The sequence below is a fragment of the Sphaerodactylus townsendi genome, linkage group LG17, assembly GCF_021028975.2.
Source record: "Sphaerodactylus townsendi isolate TG3544 linkage group LG17, MPM_Stown_v2.3, whole genome shotgun sequence".
NCBI lineage: Eukaryota > Metazoa > Chordata > Lepidosauria > Squamata > Sphaerodactylidae > Sphaerodactylus > Sphaerodactylus townsendi.
Window position 1 is genome coordinate 17,063,593 of NC_059441.1, and position 9,943 is coordinate 17,073,535.

Below are 9,943 nucleotides of genomic sequence, written 5' to 3' on the forward strand. Positions count from 1 at the left end.
GGGCTGATGGGAATTGTAGTCCATAACATCTGGAGTGCCAAAGGTTCGCCACCACTGCTATAAAGCTATACAGAACTCTTCAGCAAGAACAAAGTTGAACACACACTGAACTTAAACTTAGACTCAACTCAGTGTCTCTATCTGAACTTAGCATATACAATGCAATGATTCTTATACATCCAACCAGATATATCCTGCCCCCCACCCTGGCAACAGCCTCTCATTGGACTAGAGTCACAGTTGAACTCACCAATCATGTTAAAGGTCAACTGTTGCTCCTTTGCCCTAGACTTACTGTCTCCGGCCTTGCTGTTGGCCTACCTCTGCTGATTAGAAGATGAACCTTTTGTGAACCTTTATTTTTTTAATATCATGACACATACGGTCGGACACTATTTGGGGGTCTCTGCCACTGACCCCCCTATCTCACCAATCCCAAGGTCTCTGCCACCGACCTCTCCATCCCGCAGCTTGTCCAGCTCACCCAGGTCAACTGGCTGTCACCCGCCGAGAGCCAGGGGCCAGCCACCGCTGAGAAGAAGGCAGAGGCAGAGAAAGCGGCTGAAAGGGGGAAGGCAGAGAAGAAGGCAGAGGAGAGCGAAGACAGGAGAGGGGGAATGCCACACAAGAATTAAGTGGGACTCTCACTTGCGTACAAGTCGAGGGGGGGGGCTTTTTCAGCACAAAAAGACTTATACGCGAGTATATAAGGTAATTGTAGATACAATTGTGAAAGCAAGAGAACAGGGGGAATGCAACAGTCACCTTAGAGGGGTTTGTCCTGGTTCATAAGATAACTGGCTATCAGTGAGAGCAGTGAGAATATATTTGTGTTATGGCAGGGATGAACATGCTCTCCCTCGGCTCTGGCCAGCTGGTATTGATTGGATGTTTATTCTCATTAAATGGCTGAGAGATGCAGCTACAGTCACTTGTCAGCCGTGGTTGCTTTGCTGCTCCAGCAGGAAAGTCGTTCTAGACATGGCTACTGATAAGCTTTTTTTCTGATTAAAATATCATATGCATGATGTCCAACTTTGAGAATAAATGTCCTCCTTTCCATTCCTGCTCAACCTCATTGGCCCCTCCCTATGGATGCAGTTTCACATTCTATCATGGTTAATGCAAGGAAATGCATTTTAGCCCAATGCTGCTGCTGACATTCAAAGTATCTGGTAGTATTAAGTTCCACAGGTTCATTGTGCACTGGGTGAAGGAGTATGTCTTTCCATTTGAAATGTATTATACTGACAAACGTATAATAGCATGATGTAGTGTTTAAGAGCAGGTGGACTCTAATCTGGAGAACCGGGTTTGATTCCCCACACCTCCACATGAGTGGGGGACTCTTATCTGGTGGACCAGGTTTGTTTTCCCACTCCTACATTCCTGGTGGGTGACCTTGGGCTAGTCACAGTCCTCTCAGAGCTCTTTCAGCACCATCTACCTCACCAGCACCATCTACCTTGTGGGGAGAGGAAGGAAAAGAAGTTTGTAAGTCACCTTGAGTCTTATTACAGGAGAAAAAGGGGCTTACATCCTTCTCTTCTTCTTCTTCCTCCTCCTCCTCCAGCTGGGCAAGATGGTTGTCATAAAATGAGAGACTTTGGGGGCGGGGGGGGGGGATTTTATCTGTCAAAGCCATTTGAAAAAAAAATACCTGCCCGGGGTAAAATCTAGTATTGTCTTTATCTGTTACTTCTTAGCTAGATGTGTGTGTTTGTGACATAAACAGGTAAGTAGTCTTTTATACACCAACATTTATTTATTTAAAATATTTACATACCTGCCTGTCTTCCAGGCATCCTATACAAAACAATGTAATAAAACACAGATTAAAACAGCACATTAAAACAAGACTAAAAATAACTTATGCCCCAATCAGTATCTCTTTTTCCCCAAATTCAGGATGCCCCAAAAGCCCTCTGGAACAACTTTGCTTTGCATCCTCACTGTAAAGCCAGGAGGCTAGCAGAGCCCATGACATCTTCTAGGAAACTGTTTCAGAGACACAGAGCACCCAGTAAAGAGCAAAGATGGTGGCAGAGCGTGCCTTTGTTCAGTGGTCCCCCAACATAGTGCTTTTGGGCACCACAGTATCAACCAACATCTCTCCAGCTGCCCACCATGTTTTTTCCCCAGAAAATTGCCAGGGTCAGTTTGGGCTTTTGCTCAGAAAGGCTTCTTGTTTGGACATTAGAGATCTGATTGTGAGAAATTGCTTTGGCAGCAGCTGCTACTATATAATAAAAATCTTTACTGTGTGACTGAAGGTAAGCTGTGCATACCCAATAAGTTTTTTAGGAGCCTCCTTCCTAACTAGATGTAGCTGGATTATTTTTCCTGTCGTGAACGTCTGTTTCTCCAGCAGGAGACCAAGATCCAGCAAGACTCTCAAACTGTTGATCGGGTCTTTGATACATTATTATCCTGTTTGCTAAAGAGAGAGGTTGAAAGACCTGCTTGACTGCAAGTGCATTCTCAAAGCTGTCGCTGCTCCTCTGCACAAGTACCTCCATATGCATAGGGTTTAAGAAGATTTGATTCATATTTGCACAGATATTTCCATCAAAGAAGCCTGCATTGTGACCCTGCCAAGCTTAACTGTGCATTGTTATTTCAACACTCAGGACGGGAAAAGCAAAACCTAGTTTCTTCTGATTTGACAGCGATGTACTGCTGAAAAAGAAGGAGGTAGATGAAAAGACAGGTATGCTAAATTACAATGGAAAGCACGCAGCAGCTTCACTTCCTCTCACAAACTCAAGCACAAAACAAAGCACGCCAGCATTGTCAAATGGATTCGTAGGCAGCTGCTCAAAAGAGATGGCTGGCTATGTGACCGAGACAACAAGGACCCGAACCCTAAGGGCTGGTTCACACATTTATGTACGTGAGTTGTTTCAGTCCAGGACACGTGACGACTCAGAGGTGAATGTACAGATCTCCACCTTGCGTTGTGTGTGAGGGGAAGGGACACAACTTGACTGATGAAGAGAAGTGGCTTTGGCACTGCAATCCACAGAGGACTTCATGCAAAATCCACAGAGGACTTCATCGGGGAGTTGTTTGAAGGAACAACCAAGTACAAAATCACCAACATCTTTTAAATATGCAATATTAAAACAATACCATTGCTCAGCCATAGAACATATCCTTTGCATGAAGAAAAGCCCAGGTCCAGTTCCGGAATCTCCTGTTTGAAGGATACTTGTCACAATCTCATGCGAAAGACCTCAGTTTGAAATTCTGGGAAATTGCTGTCAACGCTGACCTTGATAAACTAAAGGTGTGACTTGGCATAAGGCAATGTCATGTGTGCCAAGGCCAGATGTTTTAGGAAAAGGTCACAGCTCCCTGGGAGAGAACATGCTTCATGTGTAGAAGACCCCGGGTTCAACCTGTAGCATTTCAAGCTGAAAAGATGGAGCTGTATGTGGTGAGAAAAACCTTGACCCAAGATTATAGAGAATTACTGTTAGCCAAGGTAGTCAAAGCTGACTTTGACCAAATAATGCTCTGACTCATGGTGAGGTAATTTAATGAGTGATCATGCGACGGCCAATTGCATTATGGATCATCGTTTTACGATCCGCCTATGGATACCTCCCATTTGATGGTGGCATCTATCTGATCTTGATTTCTGGCCCAAACAAAATCTTCATTTGAACCCTCCCAAATATCTGCATGCTTATACATCAGTGAGGGGCGTGAAGGACATTTCTCTCAAGAGACGCACTTATGAAGATAGAATCTCATAGACCAGTGATTTCTAAAGAGTGAAAAGTGTAATGGCCTGCCAGTTGCTTTCTCTCAGCCTAGCCTGCCTCTCTTGGAGGGGACAAAAAGACATAGGAAGCTGTTTGGGGGAGAAAAGTGGGTATAACTATCTCAATAAAATAAACAGTTTTGGCCAAAACCCCAAAAGAAGGAGGGGTGTCTGAAAGCAGCCCAGCATGGATACTGAGAAGCTGGTCCACACACCACTTGCAGAGGACTGTGCAAGGAAGGAGCGTGACCCGACCAAGAAGTGGGAAAGAGGTCAAGCTAAACTGGGGGCCCAGGAGGAGCTGTGGTGGAAAGTGCCCCCCAAGTCACAACAGACTTATGGCAGTGATGGCGAACCTTTTAGAGACTGAGTGCCCCCTCCCTGCCCTGGAATGCCCCCAGAATGTCCCAAAACACCCCCCCCAAAACACCCTTGCCACACCCCCGCAGGGGCGCGCGCCCAGTACGTCGTGCACCCCTTGTCCCCTTGGTGCTATGCCACTGCCGAGTGCCCAAACTGGGGCGGCAGCTCGCGTGCCCACAAAGAAGGCTCTGATTGCCACCTCTGGCACCCGTGCCATAGGTTCGCCCCCACTGGACTTATGGTGACACCTCCAGAGGATTTCAGGACAACGGGTGAAAAGTGGTGCCGTTGCCCGTGTGGCAACCCTGGACTTCCTGGGCAGCCTCCTGTTCCAATCCAAGTGCTAGCCAAGGTTGAGTCTTTTTCAACTTCCCGGATCTCAAAAGAACAGGAGATGGCTCCCCAGGGCCACTTAGGTCAGGGCTCAGGAGACAGGGGTCAAGCTAACCCACAAAAGCGTAGGTGTCAAACTCGCGGCCCTCCAGATGTTATGGACCTCAGTTCCCATCATCCCCTGCCAGCCTGATGCTGGCAGGGGGTGATGGGAACTGTAGTCCATAACATCTGGAGGGCTGCGAGTTTGACACCTGTGCAAAAGGGTCAGGGAGGAACTTCCAAGCGCTGAAGGGAAAACCCCAACCCAAGTGCTAGCCCAGGCTGAGATCTCAGGAGAGCAGGAGCTGGCTCTCCCTGGCCCCCTAGGTCAGGGCTCCAGGGACGGGGGTCCAGCTAACCCCCAGGAGGGTCAGCGAAGAGCTTCCCAGCCGCGCGACCAAAGGGGAAACCCCGGCGCGGCCCCTCTCGCGCACTTTCCCGCCCCCCGCCTTCAGCCGGCCTGAAGGGGGGGAAAAAAGCGCGCGCCAAAGAGGGCGCCCGCAGAGCTCGCGCCGGAGGTAAACAGAGCGCAGGGAGGCAGCCCCATGGCCGCTGCCAAGGCTGCTGCTGCTGCTGCTGCTGGTGGCCGCGCGCCTCCCCGGCTCGACCCGCCCGCCTCCCTGTGGCGCTCCCTCCGTCAGTCAGGCTAAGCCCCCGGCGGCGCAGCGAGGGGGTCGCGGACACCTGGGCACGAGTCTTCGCCCTTCTTCTTCTCCTTCTTCGCCGCCGCCCCCTCAGGCACACAGCCGCGCCGGCCACAACCTGGGGCGCATTCCCGCCCTCCTCTTCCCGGCTGCTTGGGAAGCGGCCGCCTCTGCCGCCCAGGAGAGCGCGGGGCTGCCCGGGGCCATGGCTCGCTGCCGGGCGCTGCGCCTTCTCCTCTGGCTGCTGCTGCTGGGCGCCGGGGCCCGGGCGGGGGCGGCGCCTCCGTGCTCCTCCGGCCCGCCCAGCGCGGAGTGGGTGCAGGGGCTGGCCCGGCGCGCCTCGGTGGTGCTGGAAGGCCAGGTGCTGCCTCGCAGCGGAGGCGAAGAAGCGACGCCGCCGCCGCCGCCCGCCGCCTCCAGCGCCCCCAGCGCCGCCGCCGCCGCCGCCGCCGCCGCCTCCTTCTCCGGGAGCAGCAGCAGCAGCAGCCCCTCGCCAGCCGCCCGACCCCCGAGCCCGCTTCCCTCCTCTCCGCCCTGGGGGGCCGGGGTGCGCGTGCACCAGGTGTGGCCGAGCAAGAGCGGCGGGCTGCGCAAGGACTCGCGGCTCCGGGTGCTGCTGGCCGCCGAGCCGGGCTCCGCCTGCCGGGCCCGCCTGAAGGAGGGCAGCCGCTACATCTTCTTCCTGGAGCCCGACGGCATGAGCAACGCCAGCGCCTCGCCTTCGCTCCTGCCGCCGCTCTTCCACGCGGCTTCCCCGCCCCTGGAGACCGACGGGCAGCTCCAGCAGGAGGTGGGCCGGGCGCTGTGCCCCGGCGGCGAGTGTGGTAAGTGAGCCGGCGGAACGGCCCGCGGTCGGGGCGGAGGGGGGTGGGGGTGGGGGTGGCGACGCGACTCCCGGTCCGCGTGCGTCTCTGGGGCCGGTGCCAGGCGCTGGTTCGGGCTCCCGGCTTTGGGTCGCTCTGGAGGGCAGGCAGAAGTTTGGGCGCCCCAGGGGGGAAACTTTTCCCGGGTGCCAGCAACAAGCAGGCGGCGACTTTGGGGCGCTGTGTGGGGGATCCTCTGGAGCCCGGGTGTTTTTGCGGGGGCAGGAGTCAACTCTTTGCCCCCTTTCCCTACCTTATGGTGTGTGTTTGTGTGTATGGGTGGGTGAGCTTCTCTGGTTGCCCAAAAGATTGCAGTTCAGGGCCTCGGAGGGGAAAAGAAACTGTTTGGGAGCTTTCTTGAGTTTACTTCGCTCCAAGGCCTTGGTTGGGCTTTTCACCTGCGGAGAAGAAAGGATGCGTCTGGTGGAATTGGTGTGTGAGGTTTGCCCTGTTCACAACACAGGCGGTGTGGCAGGCTTGGGAACTTTAGTGAAGCTTGTGTGGCATTCTGGCTTCCGAAGAGCGAATGACCTATTCCTTGGCTGCTTGGCTGCGTTACCTGGAGAGGCGTCTATTGGCTTGGGGGTGGATAGGTCCTTTCCTTGTCTAATCTTCGGCGTTGAGACAGCAGCGGGGCAATTCTGCCTAACCGGTGGATCCAGCAAGGCTCGGCCAGGTTTCATCTGCTCAAGGTGCACCTGCCCCTTCCAGCCTCCCGATTCTTTCTCATCAGCCGAAAACAAAGAATTTCTCCTTCCCAGCACCTGGGGTTCTAGGGACTCAAAGACAACAATCCTTCAGGTGCAATGTATCCCTCCCTCCCCCATTTCCAGATGCATTAGTATCCTTGCAAGTCACTGTGAGATGCTGGGCTTCACTGGATAGTCTGTGAGCGCGACGCCCTGTCATGTTTTATAACACCTGGAATTCGCAGTCCGTCAGTCCTCTTTAACGTGAGCGTTTCGAGATGATGATAGCGTGTGGATGGGGAACAGTTATGAGAGGCCGGGCGGGTGGTGAAGGGATGCCTGCCAGTCACATTCAGGAATCTTGTCGTCCTGCTCGTTCAGTGCTCTTTAGCCCTAAGTCAGAGCAATGTGGTATGACTTGGATTTTCCTCCCTCATCTCCCTGTCCTATTTATTTTTGGACGATGGTTTCCCTCCCTTTAGAGCCACCCTGTGTCAAATTGCTCCAGAATGACTGCAGAAGAGGGAGCTGTCCACGTTCAGTGGTGCTGATATTGAGTGAATGACGTCGGGATTCCCCAGGACTGGCTGATAGATGTCAGTGTAAAACAAGGGAATTACTCTGTGGGGACCTAACATATTGGCTGGTATAAAAGCTGATCATCTCTACAGCAAGGGTGTGTTTTTTTTTATGGTGGTGCAGTGAGAAAAGAGCATGCCTTTTTAATCCTCTGTAGACTTCTAGTATGATTAAGCCAGATACTGGAGTGGTTTCGTCTTAGTTACAAAACAGAACTGAGCACGGACATGATACACTGTAGAATGGACATAGGGAAAGAACTGGGGTTCTGTCAAGATCCTAAAAAAAACACCTGACAGTGGTAAATAATGGCAAAGGTTTTGTAAGAGTATGGATACTGGAGAAGCGGTAGATTTTAATATGTCCAGGAACCTATTGTAATGTATAAACCATCTTGAAACATGTAATGACACAATTTTGCCACTGCATTTAACAGGCAATTTTTTTAGCTGAGACATCTTCTGCATAAATATACTTAAAAAACAAACAAACCTGAATACTTCAGTAGTTGTGGTGTGGTGGAGAGAAAGAGAGCACAAAACAAAGAAGATTAACAGAGTAAATCATAATTTTGTTGGGTTTTTTCCTTTCCTACCATATGCCTGGGGTATACAAATGCACCTTTACAGTATTACTGAATCATTTTTTTCATTCTGAGATGTGGAAATGTAAATACAATTGGTTCTTCTTCTTGCTGAATTTGAATTTTAGAATATGTTGCTGTGATGTTTGTTAATCATGTGTCTCTACTGTGGTGTAAATTATGGAGTATGAATAATCACACTATTAGCGGATTGCAGTAGCATTTTGCCATCAACGTATTGAGTTTTCTTGTTCTCGGGATTAAAAAGGAAAGAATTTCATTTGGATCTCCTTTTTCTGATGTACACTGTGCTATATATTTGCAATATTTGTTAATCAAGCTACACTCTCCCCATTTACAGAGAACTGACTGTGAGAGTTCAAAGTAAAGGTCTTGTCTTGGAATATGATTTTGCTTAGTAAATAATACAAGTATGCTTAGTCAATAATACATGTAATTGTACACATTGTTTTGTATCTAGAAGTAGGTGAGTAAAGTGTTCCCAGCATTTCGCAACCCCTTTGACTTCCATAAAAGTTGAACACACTGAACTCCAAATGCACCAGACATTACAGTATCAGGGTCCAAATACTATTTGAGCAAATGACCGGTGGAAATGATCTATTTTAACAGTTCTTAATAAATGGCATAGACTGTACTCTGGTTCCAGACTGGCAATGCAATCTTGGCAATTACTCTAGGCTAAACCCATTGATTTGAATGGACTGGACATATCTCAAAACTATTTAAAGTGAAATTCCAGCAAGGTGGGTACTTCAGTTCGTAACTGAAACTTCAGTGCTATAAGCCTAACAATGGGATTAATCCTTAGGCAAAAGAAATTTCATTCACATTAAGGGTATAGCTTGCACATGAGTGTGAATTATGGTAGGGTAAAACTTGTTCAATCAATCTAATGATGCAGGACTCCATCTCAAAAATATAATCTTGTAGGGGTTTTTTGCCTTGCATTTCTGAAGTGATTGCAGTGCTAACAGAGTCATACTCATGAGTAATCATTTGAGAAAAACAAGGCAAATATTTCTATTCTGTTGATTCTACACTGCTAACAGATGCATACTCATGGGTAGAATCAACAGTACATAAATTGTTATAATTCCTTTGGGGGGGTGAGGGGGAAAGAAATGGTGTGCATTCAACGCTGCCTATAATGCCACAGTTTCAGCTGCTGCACATTCTCTGAGTAGTATATATTTTATCATTATCTTCTTCTAGCAGCAGCATGAAGAAAAAAATATTTGATATCTAACAGACATTACTTAGAAGAAGATGGCAGTCTGGGATAGTGAAATTCTGGATTGTACCACATCAAACCACAGGGATATGTGTCTATCATATCTCTAAATGCTTTACTACATATGAGAAAAAATCCCCCCAGCTAGTCATGGAAGAACCAGTGCTAACCCTTTTCTTTTATCCATTGCCAAGATGCCTGTGGAGGAGCTCTCCGTAAAAAAACAAAACAAAAAAGTCTCCACCATCTGAGGTCTCCAACACTTCATTTGATGTATTATAGATGAGTGATCATGCCCATACACTGCTGCCTTAAATATCCCCTGACAATGTTGTTCATAGGAATAGGGGATTTTTAGAAATCTGTGGATTTCTCACGTTCCTTTACCTTACAGAAATTCCAGTGCCATCAACTTGTGGGATGTAATAATCCTGTACAGTTGATTATAGGCAAACATTTAGCCCAGAGTCTGTATGATTTTATTCTGAATAAAACAGATACAGCTGTATCTGTGTGGTTCTTTCTAGAATGCATCCAAAGATTGGCCTAAATTAAAATTAGCATCTACTGGTTATCCTGTACGGCTTGCTGTTTTTTCTTTAGGTAGTGGTTTGTCCTACAAGATTTTCAGCATACCATATATATGATGCATGACAATCATTTGCATTCAGATATATTGGGTCTTTATACAGCTAGTCTCTTGTGCCTGTTAGTTTGCTGTGTTTGAAGCATATAGTAATTTGTGTGTGCAGAGACATTTAATGTGCGTTGACCATATGCATCCATTTACATAAAATGTTGTCTTGAAAGATTTTCTGTCCAA